Source organism: Cariama cristata, unplaced genomic scaffold (genome assembly GCF_000690535.1).
Source record: "Cariama cristata isolate BGI_N322 unplaced genomic scaffold, ASM69053v1 scaffold15908, whole genome shotgun sequence".
NCBI classification, from domain to species: Eukaryota; Metazoa; Chordata; class Aves; order Cariamiformes; family Cariamidae; genus Cariama; species Cariama cristata.
This window is the reverse complement of record NW_009633000.1, coordinates 4,741-14,060: the sequence shown is the minus strand read 5'-3', so window position 1 is coordinate 14,060 and position 9,320 is coordinate 4,741.

Here is a 9,320-nt window from a genome sequence, read left to right as displayed (position 1 = left end):
GGGCCTGCAGCTCCCCGGGCCGGCGGGCTGCACCCAGAAACGGTGGGGACATTGCCAGAACCATCCCACCAAGGGCTGTCGCTTGGCCTTAACGCTTCTTCGGGCACAAAGACCACCCAGCGCTGACCGCGGTGAAAGAGTTCAGCGCGCTGAGGTCTGGAGCCCATGGGGTACAAACCAGGCTCCAGGATTTTGAGTCCAGGGGAGGTTTTTAAGTCTGGGGCACTGAATCCTAAATTACACTGTTTATTACATATCCTGCTTTTTATGGATAATTCAGAAAACAAACAGGCATAGGGCATCATAAGGCACAGAGGCAGAGCAGTAAGGAGCCAGCATCCCAAAGCAGTTTACTGGGTTTGACTGCAGGCCCTCCCAGCATCCCCCCAAGTCCCACCGGTCTATCACACTTCACTGAACTACAGCAATCCAGTGCTTGCTGCGACCTGCGAGCAGACCTGTTACATACAGTCATCAGGTAGCACACAAGATCAATCAAAATACGGAACTAACGCGGGTACTTGCAGTAGACAGGAAAAATCAAAGCCTGAATGCAACCTCACGTTTTAGCGCTGGAAAAATGCAGATTTGGTACCTTGGTTTTAGTCTATCTTGAACTGCAATACCCGAATACCGATTCTTAAAGGAAAACACAGCAGCTGCCACTACTGTGCCTTGGCACAGAAGTGCCATCATAAAATGTACATCATTACCAGGCTCCATGAGGTTTGGGCCAATCTTTTGCCAAATTCTATCGGGTGAGCAGAGAGATTCACTGTCACATTCTGTGAGAAAGCTGCTATTTGTAATTCACAACAGAAATCTGGATTCCCATGTATTCCCAAGATTTGTTTCCAGCATCAGTTACACCAATCTCTGCCTCTTTTGGCCTTATATCAGACTGGATGAAACCCATAGCTACTTTCTCCTGACCAGAAAAATAAAAACCTAAAGATATGCCCAGTGCCTGGAGCTTATTGATGGCGTAGCCGTGGCTACGTTTCCCTGCTACTACTTTTGCGGAGGAGTTTGAGATTGAGGTGTCAAAACCGGAGCAGACAGCAAGGTCTCTGTGCTGGTTCCAGCATTTCACAGCATGAGAAGGTGCCGTCAATCCAAATGTTTCGGTGCACGGAGGATGCTTCCCTTTACACTTTGCAGTGATGCAACTTTGTAGAGCTAAACTGAATCAGTTTGAATGTTCAGTACTTTCTAGAAAAGGTCAGATTTGTCATATGCCAAGTAGTCAGCTCATTTTTCAACTGAGATTTTTTTTTAAAAATCCTTCTGTTTAACTATCCGTCCCTACTGAGCTGCCTTTAATTACCTTCCACTTCTCTGACTATATGCTTGCTTTTAATATGCAAACAACACTATAGCGTCTGCTCATAAGGCAGCAAGCCACGTTGCCTTTTTTTGTCATTAAGTAGGTACATTGAAACACAAGACTTTCAACTTCCTTCCACTTTTATCTTTTTTTTTTTTTTTTTCTTCGGTCTTGCTCAAGAGACTTTGGAGTAAATTTTAAATTAGGTTTATGTTTACCACCTAATTCATGGTAGCGGAACCAAAATGCCGTCCATCCTGCAGTTCTCTTCTGGTTGCTTACAGAAAGGATAAATGAAAAGCAATTCAACCAGGGACCAAACAGAATCGTTCTTCAAGGAATTAGGAAGTCTTCAGTCTTGTGAAATGGGGACAATTTCTAGAAATAGAAATCTTGGCTTTACTCCATGTATGCTAGCAAAGAATTTCAGATCCACATTTCTGCAGTGCTGCCTGCAGATGGCTTACGATATGCAAATAGTATCCAGGTATAAGTGCTGATAACGCAGCGGAAGACATAAAATCCACTATTTCCATCTAGTGGTGAGACAGTATTCCTGGATCTGAAGTACATGGAGATCCAGCTACCTACCTGTCCTCCCACAAGTCATTTGGTTTGATTTATTCTCCTTACAAATTTTTCAGGTCTAGGCATATAAGTTCAGATAGGATGTAAGAAGAAAAGAGAATCTTATCTCTCTTTTCTGAAATGCAGACTGTCAGGATACAGTGAAAAATCTCTCTCAATTTTTACAAAAATGTAATGTTTTGCAAATTAACGCAGTGATACAGATTACTGGCTGGGATACTGCCAATGTCACATCTCAAAACTTCTTTGAAACAGGATAGCGCTGAAATTTGTGGCATCTCACATAGCAAATAAAGTAACTCAAGGGGCCAGAGATGTATCCTTCTGGGTAAAGTACAAGTGGACTGGGCTACAAAATATATGTTATTTTTTTACTATGACAGTACAGTATATATATTGGTCAAATATGGCTCCCACTTCGGAAGCCAAAATAAAATGGTCAGATATTCAGAGGTGCTTGGGCCACAGGGATCCATCTCTGTAAATCCCAGTTCCTGCCTGGTTTGAGGCTGACATCACGGTCAGACGTGTTCTCTGTGTGTGTAGCCTCCTCTTCTCTCCAGATATACCCAAAGAGAAGCAGCAAATGCACGTACCCATATGGAATGCATTGAATTCCTATGCCACACATCACTGTTTCAGCACAGACAGCTGAAGTTCTCTGAAGTTTTGCTCATCTCCACGTTTGACTATACATTGCCCAAGAGAAGGAGAACCAAATTTATAACGAGAAGCGTAAATTTTTTCCGTGGAAATGAGCTGCACGGAAAGCACGTAGCCACAGTGAGGAGCAACCACCACCTTGGCAGCTTGGGCCTGCCACGGTGAATGTTTTCCCGAGGTAGCCAAGCCCTTGCGTCTTGTAGGAGGGAAAGATATTACAGTCCTTCATTACCAAGTGCAAAGAAAAGGACCAAGGCAAACGAGTGCAGAGAGACCTTTGCTCTACTCCTTGGGGCAAACATGCGTCGTGCAGTGATGCTTCATCTGACGTGAGAGTTGGGAAGCTGCGGCCAGCAGTGGTTGAGGTTTCTCTTCACGTAGCCATGGCTTTACCCATTGCATGCAAGCTAAGTCATATTTTGTCTTTTGGAGTCATAATACCTGCACCTCGGGCAGGAGAGAGCACCACCTCCTCATCTGCAACATATCGCTGATCAGGTTGCATAGGAGGTGTAACTTTTTCCCTAGACATTTAGTCATTAAACTGCCCATATGTTTAACTTGGAAGGAACTCAATCTGATAGCGCTACACTGTGCTTTACTGTGTAAAAGGGAGGATCTCACTTCCCTTCTAGTATACAGACATATTGTGTATATATAGTACCTTCTCTAAGCGGTAGGCTGCTTCTAAACAAGATTATCTCTTAAGAAACTCTTAAAAAATTGCCAGGAAGATTGGACACCACGGCTTAAAGTTTACTCTTCAGCCTCTCCCTAGCTGTGAAAAAAATTAAAGCAGTCCATGAACAATAGTTACTCAACCGCGGGGCATGGATGAGAAAAATTGTATATGCAGCACAGCTTTGTTTCTGTTTCCTTGTTGTACAAGTGTGGTTTTCCCTTCCCAGCCATGTCATCACTGTGCAGACATGATGAAACTTGTGCTATGGTTGCACAGCTGGCCTAGGTAAGCTTCCCTCCAGCTCAGGAGCCATTTGCTTGGGCAATTCTAGACCAGGGATTATGGAGCAACACATGAACCTCCAAGTTTTCGTTTGTATGTCAATATGCACAAGATCTTCTAGCGTATCGGCATTTCACTGCCTCTGAGCTAAAAGAGCTGGGCATAGCCTGTATTTTATCAATGAGCTTTGTGTGACACATCTCATTTTTTGAGACAAAACAAAGCCATCTTACTCTCCAGCACAGCTTAGTCTAAGGAGCATGGAGCTCCAAGGAGTCCTTGCTCTGGATCTGGCCAATGCTGCATCTGCTCTGGGTGGCCGGCTGTCGGGGACGGGCAGGCTCACGCGTACCCGTGTTCAGTGCCGAGCCAACCGAGGCCCCGATCCTTGCTGATGCCACAGAGCATTACTATAATGCAATTAACACGCCGGCAACCTCAGCGTATGTCCTCTACGCTGTCAGCAGCATGTTCAAAGCAAGTTTAAAGGGAAATGCTTACATCGAGGGCAAAGTTTACTGCGGCAATGGTGTGACAGCTCACCGTTGTACCCTGCCTCAATGACAGGAGAGAAAGCTCCAGAGCCTGCAGTGACCAGAAAGAGCACTCCAGGCTTAATTTTCCTCATTCCAGACAAAAAATGACCTGATGTCAGTTCCAGCCCAGCTCACAGTGACTGCAGATATACGAGCTTGGGTTTAACTTTGGAAGCTTTGAAAAATCCCCTTTATTTAGCAGTAGGATCTACCCTGAATAGCGAACATCCACACAGCAGTGTAAAAATATTTTATCTTCAGAATTTGATAATCAGCGTTGCCATTACAAAGTTAAAAAAGAGATCAAGATGACGACAAATTGTCCATAGCTCAGTTTTAGCACTGAAAAGGCCTTTGACCTATTAGCAGGGGATACAGAATTTCAGAAAGAGAATACTCTGGCACGGCTTTTTAGAAACCTCAGATGTACAAAAAATTATCCTGAAACTCTATAAATAAAGCCACATAAAAATCCCAACTTTGTCCTTTCTGTGTGGTTTGGAACAATAAGGACATAAGGGCAAGGACAGGGAATGGCAAATTGATTTGGAATAAATAATGATAAAAGAAACATTTCTACCAGTGATGAGTAATTAGCCTATGAAATTTAGAATCACAAATTACAGATGTGGGCACTGGATTTTGGAAGGAGTGTATAAAGTTTTAGCATTATTTTTTTGATTGCATATTGTAAGTAGAGTTTCATTACTAAGGATATTAATCAAACACTGTGAAGGTAACCTCAGGAAAAAAAAATTAATTTATAGTTATTAATGATTGCGTTACTTTTCATTCTCAGGACGTCACCAAGGAGAGCATCACAGCTGTAGAAATCTGGAAGGTAGAGCCTGACACTCGGCCTTTACAGAGGAAGAGTCTTCTCAGTGTGATGCGGATAACAACACCTTTGCCAGCAGCACTGGGAGTAAGAAGGACTGCAACTGCTGCTCTTCATGTTGAGCAAAATCCTGTTGTAAGGTGTTAGGAACATGTGTAGCTTGTCTACCAGATCAGGGCTCCCAAAGGACTTCATCCTGGGGCGACAACGGCTTAGCTGTGAAATAGATCCCCGGGGCTCTGTTGATGAAGGCTAGCTTTTGCCAAAAAGCACAAGTCTCCTCACACTTGCATGCAGAGGGAAGAGATAGGCTCTCTGGGGTGTCACTCCAGCATTGGCTTCCAGTTCTGAATCACCTTTCAGAAAAGACATCCCCTTTCATGGACTGCAGAACCTAGGGAAAAATCATTTGGAAGCTAAAGCTAGTTTTTACTACTATCCCATTCCCATTGCCAACACACTATGTTTGCCAAGTGTGTTGACTACAGGACTTGTGTTCAAAAGATCTTCTAAGAAAATTCTTGCCTCTGGCATCTCAAGCAACCGTGCAAGACTAGCAGGAATTCTTCAGTTTGCTCTTCTAGACTTGAAAAGCCCCATGGTATTTGGGTTGACGTCCTTGATTCCTTCTCAAGATATGATCTTACGTATCTAACACCTAGGTCAGCGAAAATCTATAAGGAGGTAAGAAATTACATTGCAGTTCCCTGATTTTTCCTTTGCTTCTGCCACAAGATAATTTCTGGTACTGATTCTGGCACTTTTTCTTTTATGTGCAGCTTAACTTGATACCGATCTAGCTATGTGAAGGAAAGAATAATTAATAATCCAATTCTTAAATCTGCCGTTCCCAGTAAATACTTCAAAATTCATTGGAGAAGTGAATTTTGCAGACAAGTTCTATAAAGGCCCATCTAGAAATAGACTTTAAAAACTCCTTGAAAATAATTATCGTTTCTTTTATTCGTGCAAGTGATTTGAACCACTCAGATTCACCAGTAATGAAAAGACAATTCAGTGGATCTGTGCAAGAACTGTGTTTGAGATGATCCATTTGCCGGCTTTACACACTGCGCGTGCTATTTTTTACAGTAAGGCTGGTCTTTGACTCCTCGCTGAAAACGGGTGGAGAGGTCAAAAGAAACCGAATAGTGCCTGAGTAAGAACGGAACCTGCTGCTTTGCCTCCTGCCTGTCCTCTGAACTTCCTGCAGGGATTGCCAGTCTGAGTTGTGAAAACCCATTCACTAAGGACTCCTCTTTCCCAGGCTTTGCTCTTGTTGAAGGAGCATCCCCTTCACAAACAGGTCTGCTGGCCCACTTTTCCAGCTATGTCTTAAAAGAAATGTTCTTTTAATGTGTAAGCGAGTCAAACTGCCTCATCCAGTGAGGCACAATGCAGAGATCTCCTTTGATATGCTATTAACCCCTGCTGGCAACACTGCCAGTACGTAAGAGTCAGGAGTCGGAGACCGCTTTAAGTAAAGTTAAAGACTTAAGTCTCTCGCCTTAACTCTGCTTTTAAGTACCACTTTGAAACTTAACAAGATCATGGTCAGCAACTTCTTTTCCCTCACATCTCTAACATCTATCCCTGGGCACAGCCTGAGTTTTGTAAAATCTTGAGAAGGCCAGCTCAATGTAAAGGCAATTTGTTGTTACGTTAAAGATGATCAGAAGCAAAGCAGCACCTCTAACTGTTTGTGCTGCTGTGTCCCAACATTTCTCAGCATAGAGAGTGAGGTTGAGCAGGAAGAAGAGAGCAAGTAGGGGTCTACCAGGAGCAAAGCACCTTGGCTGCTTGAAACTACCGCAAGCTCTTGGCAGACAATAAAAAAGGCTCAGGAGGGTGACTCAGACATTCCAGGGGGAAAAGGTGAGACTGGAAGAGATCAAATAGCACCAGGAAGGAAAAAGGCTGTTATGTCAGGAGAAGGGAGGGGAGGGAAGTGCAGTTGGGAGAGGCACCGCTGATACGTGACCGGTCAGTCTGAAGGTGACTCCAAACCAGTCAGTGGAGAAGCAGGGCCCAGCGTCCGCGGAAACTGGTCGCACATGTAGTTGATGAGGCGGGCAGTCAGCCAGCAATTCTTAAACTGCAAGGGGTGTATACACCTGCACAGGGTAAGTACACACGCAGAAGATACATTTGGGAGCAAAAGTCCAAAGAACTGTTAAATACAGTACAAGGATATGTACCTTTGTCTTTTTTTGGCTTCCTTATAAACTCCTTGGTCATTCAAAATTCATATACAGCAGAGGTGAAGAACTAGGAAAAGCCAACCAGAACTAATGCATTCTTCCACATCTAACAGGGCAAATACTTGTGGGCTATTTTCTGAAATTAGTAGATGACACCTTTTGCATGTTCACGAACAGCAAAAATGTATTAGATTGCAACATTTTCAAAATAATTGAGATTTAAAGCATCCACTGCTCCTCAAGTAGGGTTTACACAGCAATAGCGTATTGAACCCATTCTTTATGTAGCATGGAATTGCCGAAATTGAGAGCCCCACAAATGACAAAGAACAGAATTTGCACTGGAATGCATGAATTACCTCTGATAGCATGTTTCTACTTGTTTCTACCTTGCAAGAAAGACATTAGGACATTGCAATTTTGTACTTATTTGGGTCAGCTATTAGTTAAAACTTGTGGTGGAAATGTTCACGAACACTGCAGCTTTGGGTCGAAATCTTTATAATAAAGATGCCATTATCTTTTTCTAAAAACAATGCTGCAGACATTTAAGAAGGGAGTACCCTGACCAGATAGTGTTATCCGAATAGCACATTCATCTGTTTCAGGACTATTTTCTCTACGCATTGACAAGAACTTCTAAATAAATAGGTATTTGAATGACAAATAGGCCTAAGATGATTCTAATAATTGTTTTAAATCTCCAGGTATTAGAGATTTAGACATTTTAATGTCATCACCTGCTATTAGACACCCTATGTGGACTCGGTGTTTGTATTTAGATAATTCCAGTGTTTTTAGGGCCTATTCCAGTTCCTTTTACATTTAGGCAAGTGCCCACATTTTTGGTGGGGTATAGTAATCAAGATTAGTGGGCTTGAGAATAACAACGCGCAAAGTCAACGCTCATCCAGCCCCGCTTTGTTCTGCATGACTGACCTTAATACGCTCCACATCCACAGCCCCAGACTGTGCACGTCAGGAAGATGTCAGAGCAGCAGGTCGCTCGGCTTTGCTTCAGTCAATCAGATAGCAGCAGAAATTGATACTGTTATGAACAGCTTGCAGCAAAGTTATCAACATGCTTAGAGGCGAAATTCATTAAAGATTATCTTTAAAATACTCAAAAAATAAATTCCTACCTTTATCTACATGGTACAGGGAGAGCAATTTTCTACATATTAGCAGAATAATCACCATAGGAGTACCTCCTTGCCCATATTGCTTGTTTATATCACTTCAGTATCTTGTAGTTTCAAGAATGCACATTTTTACCTCTCTTTTTCTGTCCTTTATATTTTCCTTTATACCTTACATATTCAAATCCTAGACATTACTTCTTTTTCATGCACAAAACGTATTGGGAGTTTTACCACTGCAAATTGCAGCTGCTAGCACACACAGCAAAAGCAGCATCATCCAACACCTCATCCACTGAATTAATTGTCAGTCATCTCTCAACAGCTATGTTACTGGCCTCTGGCCTAACCTAAGCAAACAGCTTGGGCATCACTGGGTTAAAATGAAAGCGTCTCTTTACAGAGCAGGATGCCTATTGGTGTGAGTAGAGGGGAAAAAAAAAAACAAACCACCTTTCTTCAACAGCAGATAGGATTTATTTTTGCTATAAAAAGCCTGAACAAGGATCTTAATTTTTCTCCCTCCTCTCTTCAGAAACATAAATCAAATCTTGGGCCAATATAAACACTTAGAAACTTAATATTACTTAATATTACTTAACTCCTGTTTCACTCTTTAAGGATGGATAATTATTTAAGATTGGTGGAAGTGCTTCACATTTAAACACAAGTTTTACACACTGACGTTGTCCAAACTGTCACACTAAAAAAAAAAAAATCAGAACAATCACTGATATATTACAGTAAGAGGGCTTTTGAGCATATGAATACATGATTAACTCGGGAATGAATAATTCTGCAGTGTTTTTCCACTGGAACTATTCTCATTTTCCCTGTATGGTTTCTTCAGGTAAAGTCATGCTGTATGGTGTTCTTCTAAACCGGAAAAAAAAAAAAACACAAACCTGTCATTTGAACAGCCTTATTTCTATTTGGTCCACTTTCTAGGATACTCTTCTAGCTTGACAGGATTTAAAATCCTCTCAGTTTCAGATGTTCTTGTAACTCCTCCACTAGAAGGGAACTCAGTAGCTGGTTCAGGAGCTCAGCACTCTGACACCACT